Consider the following 17,930-nt stretch of genomic DNA (forward strand, 5'->3'; position numbering starts at 1 on the left):
TTTTTTTGTAGTTGTAGATGCACAGAATGCATTTATTTTTATGTGGTGCTGAGGATTGAAACCAGTGCCTCACGCGTGCTAGGTGAGTGCTCTGCTGCTGAACTACAGCATCAGCCCTTGTTTGTTTTTTGAGGTACCGGAGATTGAACCCAGGGCCTTGAGCATGCTAGGCAAGAGCTCTACCACTGAGCTGAATCCCATTTTTTTTTTTTAAATTTTATTTTGAGACTTTGGTCTCACTAAAGTTTTCCATATAGGCCTAAAACTTTCCATCCTCCTGCCTCAGCCTCCTGAGTAGCTGGGATTACAGGCATGTGCCACTATGCTGGTCTGAGAAAACTTCTCTGACTTTCCTCTATCAACCCGCCCCCTCTTCTTTCATCCTTTCCTCTCTTTATAATAGAGGAGTTGTTATTGCCTAGGCCAGGATTTCTCAACCTCACCACTCGTTGATGTTTTGGGTTAGATCAGTCTTTGGTGTGGGGACTGCCTTGTTCACTGTAGAATGTTTAACAGGATCTCTGGCCTCTATCCAGTAGATGCAAGTAGCATGGCCTCCAGTTGTGGCAACCAAGAATATCTTCAGATGTTGCCAAATGTTTGTGGGGGAGAACCACTAGCATATGCTCATGCTTCTACAAGTGCCTGGGATTCTATCACCCCCTTTGTGCATACACAATAAGCTCAGGAACCATGCAGTATTAACTATCATTTTCTCACCAGGATGGTCAACAGCTCCCTCTCAACAAAATTATTTTCATAAAAAATATTTAAATATGCTGAAATTTCTCCATTGTAAACCAAACCCAAACCAAACTAAACCAAAAAAACTCTCCTTTAATAGCACTTCCATATCCAGTCACCAGGAACTCCCTCCCGACCAATCTGGCAAGAGTTGGTTATGATCCTCACTCCCTTAAATATGACTCAAGGTCCTGTCATTCTGTGCCTGAAGCTTTCATAGAGGTACTAAGTGACTACCATGTCAATACATACAGTGAACATTCTTCAGCCCCTGGATGTGAGGCCCATTGGAGGAGAACCAAATTGAACTTGATCTTGACCTGGTTGAGTTTCAGGTGCCTCAGAGGCATACTCAAAATGTTGGGTGGACATTGGGGTAACAGGGCTAAAGTAAGAGGGGAGATCTAGGTGGGACATAAATGCCTAGGTCTCCCATAGTGCACAGGGACACACAGATAAATGTGTATATATGTAAGTAATGCCATAGGAAACTTGAGTTCTTTGAGTAGGGTGAGGGGAATTTTAATCAAGTTCTCAAACTTGAGGGTATGTCAGAATCACACAAAGGGTTTGCAATAAATGCAGACTGCAGGGCCTCAGCTTCAGTTTTTAATTCAGTAAAAACCAAATAGGGGGCTGGGGATGTGGCTCAAGCGGTAGCGCACTCGCCTGGCATGCGCAGGGCACTGGGTTCGATCCTCAGCACCACATAAAAATAAAATAAAGATGTTGTGTCGACCGAAAACTAAAATAAATAAATAAATATTAAAAATTCTCTCTCTCTTAAAAAAAAAATAGGGCCGGGGATGTAGCTCAGTGGCACAGGATTTACCTAGTATGCTTGAGGCCTGTGTTCAATCCCTAGCACTACAAAAACAAAACAAAACAAAACAAAAAAATTGAAAAACCTTTGTGGGATGGAGAATTTGTATTTTCATCAAGTTCCCACAAGATGCTGAAGGTGCTGGGCCACTTTAAGAACACTGGTCTAGAGTGCTGAAAGGGCACCCAGGCCTCTCAATGAGAGGCCCCCCAACATGGATTATCCAAGAGCCGAGGATGAAAGCTTGAGGAGACAACAAGAAGAAAGGATGGACCACCTGGTCAAGGCAGCCGGAGGGAGGCAGGGTAGGTCGAAGATGCAGAAGCCCCTGGACTACATCTCCCAGGGAGCATCGCGCCAGCTGCCGCGCGCCCTCTAGAGGCGGATGGAGGGGTAGGCGCCGGGGGGGGGGGATCCCTGGGACCTTTGACAGAGCATCCGCGAGCGCGGCGAGCCGGGGCTGCTGCGAGCTGCAACGGCACCGCGGAAGCCCAACAGGAACCTAAAGAGGTGGGTCAGTAGGAGCTGCGCCGGCCACTGGTTCCTTTAAGCCTAGTTGCGTTGTCTTCCCGATTTAAGCGGGCGAGCGAGAGTCCGGGATTACGGGCGCAGAGACACAGGACTGCCCCTCTGGGAAGACGCGCTGCGGTGATTGCCGTGTGGCTCCGGTACCTCTTCGTGCAGCAGGTCCTGTCCCCAGTTGGAGAGGGACGTCACGCTCGGTCCGACTCACTCTGGGAATGGAGGGACCAGTGCTGCAGGTGATAGTGTCAGGTGGCCGCCCCCTCCTCTCCGGGCTTGGGGAGGAGGTGATTGGCGCAGGATCCTCGGACTGAGGGCCAGGTGGCTCCCGAAGACTGTGGCCCTGGGAGGCATTCCTAGCCCTTGAAGTGGTGGGACAGGTGCATGGGCGCTCCTGGCCGGGGATCCTGGGGCCCGGGAAGCCTCCCACATCCTCCTTGATGATGCCCGAGGTGTGTGTGTATGAGGGGGGGGGGGGTATTGCCGTGTAGTGTCAGGATCTAAGACCTTGGCCATCCTCGCGCCCACAGAGCTCTGCCCGGCTTCCTGTCCTGTGGTGACCTCGGAAGGGCGCCGGTGCCGGTCTCCAGGGTTAGCTCGCGGTGCCACCGCGCAGTGCACCTGGTGAGCCCAGGAGGACCGGGTGGATGCTTGTGGGTGTCCCGGTAATGCGGAGCCTGTCGTGAGTGCAACAGTAACAACCACCTTTCCCAAATGCCTTGAACAAAATTAGTTTTATGTTCTTATTTTTTAAAACACCAAGTTTGATTCCGAATATCTTATTTTTATTTTGTGGGAGCTCCATTTGCCAGCACGCAAGTTTATATAATAAGCAGTGTACGCTTTGGGGGCGGGGGGGGGGGGATTCGGGTGAAGGTGCTCTTCCTTGCCCTCTATCGGATGAATTATGTTGGACTGGTTGACATGCTTATCCATTAGTAACTGCAGTAGCTGGAGGGGAGAGATAAAGTGTTTTTGAGTAGAGTCACAACTCAGCCCTTCAGAACGATTTTTGGTTTCAGCAGATTTTGGTTATCCAGTTTCAAACACTCATTTCAACGTTTAAGATGGGGATGGGGGGGGAATGAATTTGTCAATCCTAATAGCTTATTCTATAGAAAATAGCTTTGCATAATTAACTTTCAAAACAAGCAAGTTGAATATGTAGATCCGAAGCTAAGCCTGCATACCGAACTCTGTATATGTTTTAATACTAGTTTTTTTAATTGGTGATTTTTAGTTGTAGGTGAATACAATACCTTTATTTTATTTATTTTATTTTTCTGTGGTGCTGAGGTTCGAACCCAGTGCCTCACACTTGCAAGGCAAGGGCTCTACCACTGAGCTACAACCGCAGCCCCTCAATACTAGTTTTAAGCTGATTAGTTTGGCTGTTCCAGTTAGATAATTTTGTTGTCTGTTAAGAGGCAACACCATATGTCTCTTTCTAATTTTTGTGCTTCTTATTTCTTTTCTTCCATGGGTCATTCTCTTGACAGTGTTGAGTTTAAAGGTTAAACAGGACGTCTTCTTTGGGCTTAATTTTAAGGGAATGCTTCTCCTGTAAAATCACTAAGTGTGTGTGTGTGATCTTATGTTAGTATTTATTCCTAAGTTTAAAACTTGGGGATGTGCTTTGGTCTTTTTCCAAATGCTTTTGTATAGCATTCATTGATATGACCATGTAGGCTTCCATCTTAAAATTACTAACATAAGTGATTATGCTGCTAGATTTTTTTTTCCTCTAAAATCTTGGGATACTTTGAAGTGCACTTTTGGGTAGTTTGGTAGAGTCAATAACCTAACATTTTATTTGGGGTTTGCTATCTATATTTATAAGCAAGATTGGTATATAGTTTTCTTCCTTCCCCATTTTTGTGAGCTCATAATTAAGGTTTTGCTCTCCTTACTGATTAAGTTGGGAAACTTCCCATCATTTTCTGTGCTCTGGAGCAGAAGAATTATCTGTTTCTTGAAGTTTCACAGAACTTGACTGCAGACTGCCTGGGCTGCTACTTATGTTTTCTTTCTTCTTTCCCTTCTTTTTTTCTGTTTTGGGGATTGAACTCAGAGCCTCACCCATGCTAAGCAAGCCCTTTACCACTGTGGTACATCTGCAGCCCTGCTGATGTTTTTTAGGAAGTTGATATCAGTATTTAACTTCCTTTTCATTTTTTTTTCATAACCATTGATTTCTCAGGTTTTCTATTTCTTCAAAGTCAATTTAATACTTTCTATTTTTATAGAAAATCCTTAGCATTATTAAAATTTAATATATTTTAACATGATGTATGTAGTATTCTAGAGTAAGAAAATAAACTCATGTATTTATGATGTTATCTTTCTTGTTAATATTAATGCTTTCTGGTGCTTTTTCTCTCTTTTTATTGGTAAGACCTGCTTAATGATTGCTTATTTTATTAATCCTTTCAAATAACCAGATTTTGGATTTATTGATTAGTCCTATTGATTTTTATTCTTCTATTTCATTGATTTTTATTCTTTATCTTTCTACTTAATTTGAATGTATTTTAAGCTCTAATCTTTTGAATTGAAAGTTTGGATTAATCTTTTTGTATATATTTTATTTTTTAGTTGTAGTTGGACACAATATGTTTATTTCATTTATTTATTTTTATGTGGTACTGAAGATCGAACCCAGGGCCTTGCACATGCTAGGTGAGCGCACTGCTGCTGAGCCACAACCCCAGCCCCTGGATTAATTTTTTTTTTAATTGTTTCAGGGCTGGAGTTGTGGCTCAGTGGTAGAGCACATGCCTGGCATGTGTGAGACACTGGATTCAATTCTCAGCACCACATATAAATAAACAAATAAAATAAAGGTCCACTAACAACTAATTTTAAATTTAAAAAATTAGTTGCAGATAGACACAATACCTTTATTTTGTTTATTTATTTTTATTTAGTGCTGAGGATCGAACCCAGTGCCTCACACATGCCAGGCAAGTGCTCTACCACTAAGCTACAACCTCAGCCCCAAGACATTTTGAGATAGTATAAAAACAAAGAATTTGTTGTCACTGAAGGAACTTCTAAAGAAGATACTTGAGGGAGAAGGAAAAGTGTTTTTGTTTGTTTTTTGTTATTTAAAGGTTAGATACAAGAAGGAAAGGAACAAATTTTAAAATAATTTTAAGCCAGGTGCGATGGCGCATGCCTGTAACCCTAGCAAAAAATTGTCTATCTACAATTTTTTTAAAAAGTTTTTAATGCTTTTATTTTGTCTGAATTCTTGAATTTTGGCTTCCCCATGTTTTTTTCCACTGAATTCAAAGATATATATTTAAAAATATTTTGTAACTGGAAAGTGTTGGGATTTCTATTTTGCCACACTAATGAAAGAAAAATAAAGATTAAAAAAAGAAATCTGGGCTGGGGTTGTGGCTCAGTGGCAGAGCGCTCGAATAGCAAGCGTGAGGCACTGGGTTCGACATTCAGCACCACAAAAAAATAAAATAAAGGCATTGTGTTCACATACAACTATATATATATATATATATATATATATATATATATATATATATATATAAATCAATTTGTAGTCTAATGAACTGTCAGTTTTTATAACTATTCCCAGTGCCCTTAAATTGAGTAGAAGTTTAAGTTTATTGGTTATAGTTCATGTTCTCTATCTCTCTAATTTGTTTTTCCTCTATTTAACCTATTAATTATGAGAGTTGTGGTAAAGATTTCCACTGTGATTCTTGTACATGTTTTGTGTTATGCTTCTATTGGCTATGTGAATACTGATGTGTGTTTGTGTGTGTGTGTACACCATGTATATATTTTGATTCATTCTATTTTTTGTGTATGTAGTACTGGGGATTGAACCTAGATGTGCTATACCACTGAACTACACCCCCTACTCTATTTTATATTTTATTTTGAGGCAGAGTCTCATTAAATTGCCCAGGGGTGGCCTCAAACTTGGGATCCTCTTGCCTCAGTCTCCCAAGTTGCTGGGATTACAGGTATATACCACCACATATAGCTATACATTGTATTTTTGAAGCTGTGTTTTTAAGTGCTTCGAGATTCACAATTTTTATATCTTCTGGTTGAATTGTAGTTTTAAAACTTTTTTAGATGTTTATGGACTTTATTTTATTCATTTATGTTATTTATTCATTTATTTTATTCATTTATGTTGTGCTGAGAATCAAACCCAGTGCCTCACACATGCTAGGCAAGTGCTCTAGATACATCTCATTTAATTATTTTGCTTTTAATTCTATTTTTTCTGGTATTAATATTGTTATGTTTTCTTTTTGTTAGCATTTATCTGGCATATTTTTTTCACTTATTTATTTTAAATTTTCTGTTTTGTTTGACTTGTTACTCTAGTGATTAGCTTCTAGCTACATTTTTTTGTTTTACTTATTAATCTTTTATAAAAATTGTAAAATATACGAACACAAAATTTACTATTTGACCATTTTTAAGTGTATAGTTTACTAGTGTCAAGTATATTCACAGTGTTGTTGAGAACATTTTCATCTTGCAAAACAGAAATCTACCCATTATCTGCTCCTCTAGCTCTAGCAATTACATTTCTACTTTCTATGACCATCTATTTTAGATTATTTTTTTTGTGGGGGTGGGTTACTGGGGATTGAAACCAGGGGCACTTAACCACTGAGCCACATTTTTGAATTTTATTTAGAGACAGGGTCTTGCTGAGTTGCTTAGGACCTCACTAAGTTGCTGAGGCTGGCTTTGATCCTCCTGCCTCAGCCTCCCAAGCCACTGGGATTATAGGCATGTGCCAGAGCACCCAGCTATTTTAGATTCTTAACATAGTACCTCATCAAGGTTCATCTATCTTATACAACATGTAAGAATTTTACTCCTTTTAAGGCTAAATGATATTCCACTTTATGTATACATCACATTTGCTTATTTGTTCGCCTGCCAATGGTGGGTACTGGTGCTGCTTCCAAATTTTAGCTATTGTGGGTAATGTTGCTGTGACCATGGATGTACAAATAGCTCTATGAGAACCTGTTTTCTGGATCATAAGCTAATTCAATTTTCAATTTTTTGAAGATTTGCCATAATGATTTCAAAAGAGGCTGTACCATTTTACACTTCCACCAGTGAGATATAGGGTTCTAATTTCTCCATATCCTGTCAACATATGTTATTTTCTGTTTTTTTTTTTTTTTTAAATCATCCACTTAATGTTTGTGTGTGTGGTGCTGGAGATTGATCCCAGAACCTCACCATGCTAGGCAATTGCACTGCTACACACACCATCTGTTTTTTGTTTTTTAAATTTTTTTTCCAGTTGTAGTTGGACACAATACCTTTATTTTTATTTGTTTTTATTTTTATGTAGTGATGAGGATCAAACCCAGTGCCTTCTAGGTGCTAGAGGAGAGATCTACCGCTGAGCTACAACCTCAGCCCCTGTTTTGTTCTGTTTTTTTTTTTGAGACAGGGTCTTGCTAAGTTGCCTGGGCTGGCCTTGATCTTGAGGTCCTTCTGCCTCATCCTCCCAAGTAGCTGGGATTTGAAGGGTACACCCCCAGGACTGGCTTGAAATCTTTGTCTTTTAATAGGCATCTTTAAACCACTTAACGTTTTTTTTTTTAATATTTATTTTTTAGCTCTCAGCGGACACAACATCTTTGTTGGTATGTGGTGCTGAGGATCGAACCCGGGCTGCACATATGCCAGGCGAGCACGCTACCGCTTGAGCCACATCCCCAGCCCTTAACGTTTGTTTTGATTACTGATATTTGGGGGCTTATTCCTGTTGTTTTATTTCATTTTCTATTTCTCACTCCTTGCTAGCCTCCACCCATTATGCAATTTTTGTTGGATTGAGTTTTTCTTGTTCCATTTTATATCTCTCAAGACATGTAAGTTACATATAATCTTCCTACTCGGCTGTGGTTAGGTACTCATTTTTTTGGCAATTTTTCATTGAGAAACATATGTGCAAAGGTGTAAAAATTACAAATGTCTAGCTCAATGTATTTTGGTAAACTGAATATATATAATCAGCTTTCAGAATGAGAAGAAAACTTTTCCTATGCTCCCAAACCTGCTTTGTTGTGCTCACCATCAAGGATAACCACTATTTTGATGTGAATAGTTCTGTTTTAATTTTGTAGTGCCATGGATTGAACCCAAAGCCTCGTGTATCCTAGGCAGGTACACTACTACTGAGCTACACCCACAGCCCCTCTATTTTGATTTCTAACACAATAGATTAGTTTTGCATTTTTCTACTTAACATTAGAATTATGCAGTCTGTATTCTTTTGATTCTGGCTTCTTTCCACCAACTTTACATTTGTGAGATTTGTCTATATTCTTGAGTGCAGTTGTGGTTAATTTCATTCTTTTTTTTTCTCCTTCCACATTTTTTATTGGTGCATTAAGTTGTACATAATGATGAGATTTGTCCTTATGTATTCATACATGTATGCAATATAGCAATATAATTAGGGCAGTATCACTCCCCAACACTTCCCCCCCTCCCTCCCCTCCTCCACCATGGTCCTTTTCCTCTACTGATCTCCCTCTGATTTTTTTTTTGGTGGGGGTGGGTAAAAGGGGTTGAACTCAGAGGCACTTGATCATTGAACCACATCCCAGCTCTATTTCCTCAGGGTCTCACTGAGTTGCTCAGCACCTTGCTGTCCCTAAGGCTGGCCTTGAATTTGGGATCCTGCTGCCTCAGCCTGCTGTCCTGCTGGGATTATAGGTGTGCGCCACCACACCCGGCCTCCCTTTGATTTTCAAGAAGTGATCTCACCATCACCACCTTTCTTTTCCTTTTTCCTTTGTACCTTCTGCATATGAGAGAAACATAACTACTCTTGACCTTCTGAGTTTGGCTTATTTCATTTTTGATTAATTTCATTCTTATTATTATATCTATCCTATTGTGTATATATTTATAATGTATGTATCCATTGGCATTTAGGTTGTTTGCAGTTTGGGACTTTATGTAATGTGCTGTCGTGAACATTCTAGCATTTATCTTTTGTTGAATGAATGTATATGTTGCTGTGAGTTTATAGCCAGGAGTTCAATTTCATCATATAGAGGGTGCATATCTTTTTATATATATATATATATATATATATATATATATATATATATATATATATATACCTTTATTTTATTTATTTATTTTTATGTGGTGCTGAGGATCAAACCCAGGGCCTCGCATGTGCTAGGCGGGAGCTCTACGGGTGAGTCACAACCCCAGACCTAGAGTGTGCATATCTTTTGTAGATAGCTTTCCTAGATACTGCCAGTGACTTACAGTACTCAGCATGTAGTTGTGTTCATGGCCATAATTTTATTTGTTGTTTAATTATTTTTATTTTTAGTGATACTGGAGAGTAAACTCAGGAACACTCTACCACTGAGCTACATTCCCACCCTTTTTTATTTTTAGACAGGGTGTCACTAAGTTGCCCAGTCTGGCCTTGAACTTGTGATCTTCCTGCCTCAGCCTCCTGAGTTGCTGGGATTATAGGTATGAGCCACTACACCTGGCTTTCATGGCCATAATTTATTACAGTGAAAGGATACAAAGCAAAATCAGCAAAAGGAAAAGGTTTATTACGGGGTCCACATCTAAAAGAAACCAGGCACAAGCTTCTAAGAGTCCTTTCCCAGTGCAGTCACACAAATGTGCTTAATTTTCCTAGCAATGAGCTGTGGCAACACATGAAATGTTGCCAACTAGAGAAGGTCCCTAGAGAGTCAAAGCTCAGGGTTTTTACTGAGAGCTGAGCACACAGGACCCCCTTTGCCTAGCACATTCCAGACTCCCAGAAAGAAAGCAGGTGTTCAGCATAAACTGAGTGTTTGCATAAATAGTTTAGGCACAATGAGTCACTCTGACCACTTAGGATAGTGGGAACCCCAGTTTCCAAATGCCTGCCAAGTTGGGTCAACCTCGGGTTCTTTAGGAATAGCAGCAATCTCAGACCTGCTATGTTTATATTTTCCTTCAAAAGTTCCTTCTTATTTTTCTCAAAAAAAGATGGACACTGTACCCAGAAATGACTTCTCCCAGCCAGATAAGTGTCTTTTGCCCTCTCACAAGGAGAAAACAGCATTTATGTGTGTATTACAAAACAAACTGGGGTGCATATGTCCAGCCTCGCATGCCTGATGCCCCAGGTTTGCCAGCATCATGGAAATACAAAATAAACAAACTGTGGTCAAAGAACCATTTCCTGACTTTGGAAGATACCAAAGCATGGCACGTGCTAAATAGACTTGAAGGTATAATCGTGAAAGAGCATAAAGGAAACACTTAAACATTTACATTTATTTTTCCCCTTAATTGACGTTTAGTCACTTCAAGATGAACATCATCCAACATAGCCATCCCAAATTAATTTACATCCTTTCCATAGAACCATCCTAATTGCAACCCCTTACTGTTGAACCACGATGCAAAGAAAAGACCATTGACTCCAATTTAAACCAAATTAAAGCAAGCTTATATTGTGTACACAAGAGAGAGCTGGTCAGCAGCTGTCTCACCCAGAAAAACAGGGCCAGAGAACAGCAGCTGTTCTGATTACAGGGAAGTTTTTATGGCACAAAAAGTGGGGTGCCTTGGGAGCTTACAGCTAACTGTGTTCTAGCAAGTGTGATACAAGGGCAGACAGCAGCTTTATGATCTGCATTGTTTAACATCTCAAGATAGGAAGCAAACTCAGATTCCAATCTCAAAGTTAATGAGGAGAAGCTGGGATTTCAGGGAGGGTTGTTATCTGGTCAAGGAAAGCCGGGCACGGATAAGTTCAAAGCACAAACAGGAATCCCAAGCAAGTTTTTAAACCATCAAATTATGGTCAAGCCAATAGAAATCTTAGTATTTTACAGTAAAACAGAAATGAACTTTTTGTGATTTTGTGATGAGATGGCTCCCAATCTTAAAATGGAATTAGGCTCATCATCTACACCACTACCATTCCTGTAATCACTATTTCCCCAAACTCCTTCCAGGGTTCAAATGACATTTTGTCACTAACTTCCCCTTCTGTGGTTGCATTACAGTTTTTATCACTTAACTTCTTGTTTGTCTGAATTTGACCTCCCGCCAGATTGAGGATTCCTTGAGGACCGAACACAAGTCATACTTAGTTATACATCCTGTGTCTCCTTGGAAGGATGACATGCTTATAGTTGGTGCCTATTACCGAAAGAACAGCTAAAAGGGAGAAAGCCGTCTCTTCTCCCATTATATATCCCCTGCTTAACACTTAAATGAATTTTGTTCCGTGCCAAGGATGATGATACAAAGCACCGAGCTGAAATGAACTGCTTGAGTTGTCTGAGTTCTGTCTGCAGTGGATGGCATAATGAAAGGTTTTCGTTTGAAAGACTTTTTGAGGTCATTGAACCTGAGCGTGGGCTTCCATTGTCAAATCATCTTTTCTGCCTTACTCTGTGGGCTGTTTCTAGTTGTAGACCTGTTTCCTCCCTTTTCCCAGGCATGGTGGGGAGGGGGCTGAGTTAGTTATATTCTCATTCTTTACTCTTTTGTCATCACAGGTCCGTGCAAGCCCCTCTCTTGCTTTGCTTGGTCCTGAATTTGTCCTTTCAATGAAAGGTCCACCCTTTCATTCTGTGTGATCCCTATGATCCACTCTCATTTCCTTCCCCTATTCTGATGTGTTTCCTAGGTATGCCAACTATTCTGATGTGTTTCCTAGGTATGCTTTCATTGTATGTATACTCTATTGTATGCATGTAATTTTAGTGTCATGTTATGGCCTTTTTTTCTGTTTCTAAGTGGTATCCCTCACCATCATGTTTATCATCACTCACGGTCCATCCCTGTTGCTTTGTGGCTCCCTGGTCTTCATATCTGCCACATTTTGCCTTTCTGCTCTCCTATGGATGGTACCCAGATTTATTCCTACCCCCAGACACCACGAGAAATGTTGAATGAAACTCAAACATGTCTCCTTATGGGCTTGTGTGAGAGTCTTTTTGAGATTTAGATCTAGGAGTGGCATTGCCTGGTCATAGTGTGTGCCTAAACAATTGGCCCTTCATATCTCTGGGTTTCATGTTTACAAATTCAACCAATCATGGATGGAAACTATTTTTAAAATTTACATCTATATTGAACATGTGTAGGCTTTTATTCCTTGTGATTATTCCCTAAGCAATACAGTATAACAATTATTTGCATAGCATTTTACATTGTATTGGGAATTACAAGTAATCTTGAGAAAAAGTACACAGGAGGATATGGGAAGGGCCTGTGCAAATACATAAGGGACATAAGCATCTGAAGATTTGGGTATCCAAGGGGCATCCTGGAACCTATGCCCTGTGGATACTACAGGACAACCATGTACTGTCACCTTGTTCTCCAGAGTGACTGCACCATCCTACATGCCCCCGGCAGCACACTAGGATTTATTTTTTTCTTCCTTCTTTTGTAGCTTAGGTGCAAGGTTATACACAGTTTGAGTAACTCTTGTCTGAAATGCTTGGGGATTTTGGAATATTTGCTTAAACACGAGAGATCTCAGAGAGGGGGTGCCGCAGTCTTGGCTGGGCACAGAATCACGAGCCACCACACAGCTTTGTAGATTCAAACAGCAATTCTTTATTCCCGAACTCACACCGGCCTCCACACACGTTCTGGGGCAATCCCAGTTCTGCTGCCACCCAATTCACCTACTCCACGAGGCTTATTTCCCAAAAATGCTCTCTCAATCTCACGAGAGTTCAACAGGAGCTTAGGCAGCAGGAACGCCCTAATTCCAGCAGCAATAATCCTCAACATCGAACTTCCCTAAAATCCAAGGTCTTAAACTGGGAACGCCTTGTCTTAAACCGGGAACGCCCTAAACCCAAGGATTGGGATACTTCCTCAAACTGCAGGATACACCCTAATCCTGGATCCACCCTCGTCCTTGGGCAGGGTCACCTAACATGCAATGTCAACAGCGAAATTAACATGGGGTATGCTGGCAAGGAAATTTCCTACTTGGTAATGGCCCTCAGCAAGGGGGCCCAAGTCTAAACAAAAAATTCATTCATGTTTTGTATACGCCTTATACACATAACCTGAGATAATTTATACAGTATTTTTGGTGCACCTGTGTCTGACTGCCACTGTCACATATGAGATGAGGTGTGAAGTTTTCTCCTTGTGGCATCATATTGGCATTCAAGAAATTTTTGATTTAGGAATATTTCAGATCTTGGATTTTTGGACTTAGGGGTGGGTGCTCAAGCGGTATAACAGTCTGCTGATAAATACATAGTAAGTACCAATTGTGTATCAGGTGCTGAGATTTTTGTGAGGAATAGGATGCAAAATCTGTCTATTAAGTTAATGTTTGGGTGGGGAGACAGATGAGTGGGCAGGCAGATACCAGAAAGGATGACAAGGGTTGAGCACAAAATTGGGCAGCAGGAGTAGGGAGGGGGCATGTCAGATAAGATTTCTTAGAAGGTGATATCTAAATAAAGTGAGCAGAAGAGTTAGCCAGGATAAGGCAAAGAGGCAAAGGCTTTTATTTTTTTTTTTTTTCTGATACTTCATCTGCAAAATCTACGAGGTGAGAGCTTAGCCCAATAAAACTGGAAAGTGGAGATCATGGTTTTGTGGTATCAAGGAAAGGGAGAATTGGGGTAGATTGAGAGTCGGAGTGGTAAGCAACCCTAAAGTAGGAAGCAGGAATGACAACAGAGACGGGGGAAAAAAATTCTGACATAGAATCAGGAATGCTGATCATCAAAGGTTGATGAAGACGAGTCCCATGCTAGTTAAATGTGCCAGAACATAAGAAAACATGAGAGCACGCCAACTCACTTTATGAGGCTAAAATAACCCAGGTAGAGAACAGTAGAAGCCCATAAAAATAAACTATAGACCAAGTTCACGTATGGTATGTGTGTAAATATCCTAAATCTAAGCACAAAATGAGTCCAGCAGTCCATTCAAAGAGTAATAAATTTTGACCAAATAGATTTTAGTCTAGAAATTTTCTGAATATTCCGATAATTGGATGTATGTTCGTCTAATACATTAGACAAATAAAAGGGAAAAGCTATAGAATCATCTTTGGAGAGTTCGGATAAATGCTCTAATAATGGGGCTGGGGTTGTGGCTCAGCGGTACAGCGCTCGCCTCACGCGTGCGAGACCCTGGGTTCCATCCTCAGCACCACATACAAAAACAAATAAATAAATAAACAACTGAAAAAAAAAACCCTTATACTTAAAAAAAAATGCTCGAATGAATTTGACTTTGAATTTCATCATTACCCGAGAAGCTTGCCTGCAGTGTGTTTCTCTATGTGCAATTTTCCTGCCCAGTTGGTTTTCTCACCTTTTACTTTCTCTGGTGAATTTTTGCTCATTATTTCTATAACTTTTCATCATGTCCTTTGTTTTTTTGTTTATTCGGTGTGGAATTAATTACTCTCTTCTCTCTAGTAGTGCCTCTATTCTTGCATTTCTGTTGTCTCTATTTTTCTCTTCTCTGTTTCTTATCTTCTGTTCTCATTTTTATTATTTACTTCCTTTCTTCTCGTAGATAAGAGAGGTGCAATAGGGAACACCTAGGATTACTGGGAGCCAATAGAAGCTATATCTTTTTTTTAATATTTATTTTTTAGTTTTAGGTGGACACAATATCTTTATTTCACTTTATGTGGTGCTGAGGATCGAACCCAGTGCCTCATGAATGCTAGACGAGCACTCTACCACTGAGCCACAACCCCAGCCCCGAAGCTATATCTTTTTTGAAGTGACTTTATCTGTTATTAATAGATTCTGCCACTCCTGTTCTCTTTTCTATTCTTTTTTTTTTTCTTTTTCGTAGCAGGGATTGAACCCAGGGGCGCTTAACTTCTGAGCAATACATTTTATCTGGACACAAGGTCTCTTGAAGTTGCTTTAGGACCTTGCTAAATTGCTGAGGCTGGCTTTGAACTTGCAATCCTCCTGCCTCAGCCTTCCAAGCTGCTGGGCTTACAGGTGTGTGCCACCATGCACAGCTCCTGTTTTCTTTCTTACTTTTTTTTAAAAAAATTTTTGGTTGTAAATGGATACATTGTCTTTTTATGTCATTATTTTTATGTGGTACTGAGGATTGAACCCAGTGCCTCACATGTGAGGCAAGCACTCTACCACTGAGCTACAGCCCCAGCCCTCCTATTTTCTTTTTATTGAAGTTCACATGACATACTGTGCCATCTTTTAATTGCAACCATAAGTCATTTATATCATAACTGTTGATAGGTTAGAGCTTAAACCTGACATTTGCTTACTTTTTTTTGTTAATAGTTTGTTCTGTTTTCCTTTTTTTTTTTAAGAGAGAGAGAGAGAGAGAGAGAGAGAATTTTTTAATTTTTTTTTTTTTTTTTTTTTTTTTTAGTTCTTGGCAGACACAACATCTTTGTTGGTATGTGGTGCTGAGGATCGAACCCGGGTCGCACGCATGCCAGGCGGGCGTGCTACCGCTTGAGCCACATCCCCAGCCCGAGAGAGAATTTTTTAATTTTTTTTTTTTTTTTTTTTTTTAGTTTTCGGTGGACACAACATCTTTATTTTTTTTAATTTTCTGTTTTCTTTTTTCTGTCTTCCTATGGATTTTTAAAAATATTTTTAGAATTCCATTTGGATTTTTCTGAAGTCTTTTTCTTCCTATCTCTTTGCATAATGTTATTAGTGGTTGCTGTAATTATTACTTTATATAACTTTTCAAAATCTGCAGGCATCAGTGTTTTACCACTTCAGTGAAGTGTAGAAACTTTATCTTTCTTTACTTTCTGTATTTATGAGTTTCTACATACTTTTAGGATCACAGTTATAATTTTTGCTTCATCCATTGAAGCTAATTTAGAAATCTTAAGATAGAAATTTAATTGTAAATACATACTTTTTTTAAACATGTTATTTCTTCTGTTCTCATGTTTTTAAGTTCCCTCTTTCCTAATTTTCTTTCTGTTGAGGGCACTTTCTTTTGTGATTCTTTTACATTTTGAGGGGTGTTGGTTATTATATTTCTCAATTCTAAAATTCCATCAAAATATGTATCTTTTACTTCTTTCCTATCACATTCATAATTGTTTTAAAGATGATGGCTTCTTAAAAATCACTATCAGATAATTCTGACATCTGTATTATCTTGGTGTTGGTGCTTGTTGATCTCTTAATTGAATGACACTATACAACAGGAAGGGGAAAGGCTGCCTTCACTTTGCTGGGCAGGAGTGTGCTATGGTTTGAATGTGCTCATTAAAACTCACTTTGCAGCCAGGCATGGTGGTATACGCCTCTAATCCCAGCAGCTCAGGAGGCCGAGGCAGGAGGAACGCAAGTTCAAAGCCAGTCTCAGCAATTTAGCGAGGCCCTAAGCAACTTAGTGAGACCCTATCTCAAAATATAAAAGGGGCTGGGTATGTGGCTCAGTGGTTAAGTACTCCTGGGTTCAATCCTTGGTACCAAAACCAAAACCAAACAAAAGAGGCCAGGCAAAAACTCACTTTGCAATTTAATTCGTATCATGAAGTATTAAGAAGTGGAACCAGCTGGATGCAGTGACACATGCCTGTAATCCCAGTGGCTCAAGAGGCTGAGACAGGAGGATAGCAAGTTTGAGGCCAGTCTCAGCAATTTAGCAAGGCCCTAAGCAACTTAGTGAGACCATGTTTCAAAATAAAAAATAAAAAGGGCTGGGGGTGTAGCTCAATTGTAAAGTGCCCCTGGGTTAAAACCCCAATATTAAAAAAAAAAAAGGTGGGACCAGGTGGCAAAATTAATAAATGTGTTTGGGTCATACGGACTCTACCTGGATTAGAGCATTAATGGGTTATAACTGGAATGACTTTGTTACAAAAACAAGCCTCTCTGGCTTGCATACTCTGTCTCATTATGGGATATCTTCTGCTGTGTTAGGACCCAGCAGGAAGGCTCTCACCAGAAGCTAAACAGGTGCTGGTATCAGGCTCTTGAACTTCCAGAACTGAGATAAATGAACCTCTTTTCTTTGTAAAGTACCCAGCCTCAGGTATTTTATTGCAGCAACAACAAAACCAGACTAAGTCAGACTGGAAGTACCAATTCCACTGATGCTGCTGGGAGGATGGTGGTGGAGTGGGTTCCTCATTCTTGCCAGCTTTTCCTGACATTGTCCTGGTGAGGCACTAGGTGCCTTGTATGTCTTCATGAAGGTGGAAGCCTGGGCTCCCTATTCTCCTGTTAGAATCGGGGTAGGGTAAGGCCTAGTTTTGTGTGTGTGTGTGTGTGTGTGGTGTGTGTGTTACTGGGCTGGAGTAGAGCAGTGTGGCCTAAATGTTTTCCATCTTACTAGAATGCCCCTTTCCTGGACCTTTGGCCTGAGAAGGCTTTTCTTAAGGTTCTTTACATCTGTGTCTTTCAGTGATTCCAAATCACTTGCTTTTTCAGCTCCAAGTTTGGGGTAATCAGGCAATAAGAAAATTTATTGACTCATCACTGGGGTGTTCCTTGGGCTGTAGGTTCCCTAGACAGACAGCCTGCCTTCTTCTCCCCATCTTTCAGAACCTGTTTATATTTGTTCTATCTCTGATATCCAGCATTTTTAACTGTACTTAAGGGGTAGAATAAGGAAAACCATCTCCACCTTACTGGTAGCCCAAGTCCACACCATGTTTTTGTGAAACGGTTTTATTTAAGAGGCCAGGCAAGCAGTAAACTGTCCCATGTTCTGAATTTGTGTAAGTCTTTCACGAAACTCATGATGAGCTTCAAAGGAATAGCGTTAACAAGCAGGCTACACAGGTGATGCTGCATATCTCCCTATGTCTCATCAGGAGGCGCATGAT

The 17,930-nt window shown here is 40.2% G+C and overlaps 1 protein-coding gene across 5 annotated transcripts in view; it reads left to right on the forward strand.

Annotated features, from left to right (window-relative positions):
- Positions 1–1,984: 1,984 nt before the first annotated feature.
- SPECC1 (sperm antigen with calponin homology and coiled-coil domains 1) overlaps positions 1,985–17,930 on the forward strand; it is a 280,506-nt gene continuing 264,560 nt past the window's right edge. For 2 of the 5 annotated variants that reach the window (XM_081270146.1, XM_081270145.1), the window contains exon 1: positions 2,111–2,328. The gene's annotated coding sequence lies outside the window, so the exon portion shown is untranslated. Of the gene's footprint in view, positions 2,078–2,110; positions 2,329–2,351; positions 2,542–17,930 lie in introns of those variants that run through there. The other 3 variants (XM_081270147.1, XM_081270149.1, XM_081270150.1) reach the window with 3 other exon arrangements.

The sequence above is a fragment of the Spermophilus citellus genome (assembly GCF_964194105.1).
Source record: "Spermophilus citellus genome assembly, chromosome: 17".
NCBI lineage: Eukaryota > Metazoa > Chordata > Mammalia > Rodentia > Sciuridae > Spermophilus > Spermophilus citellus.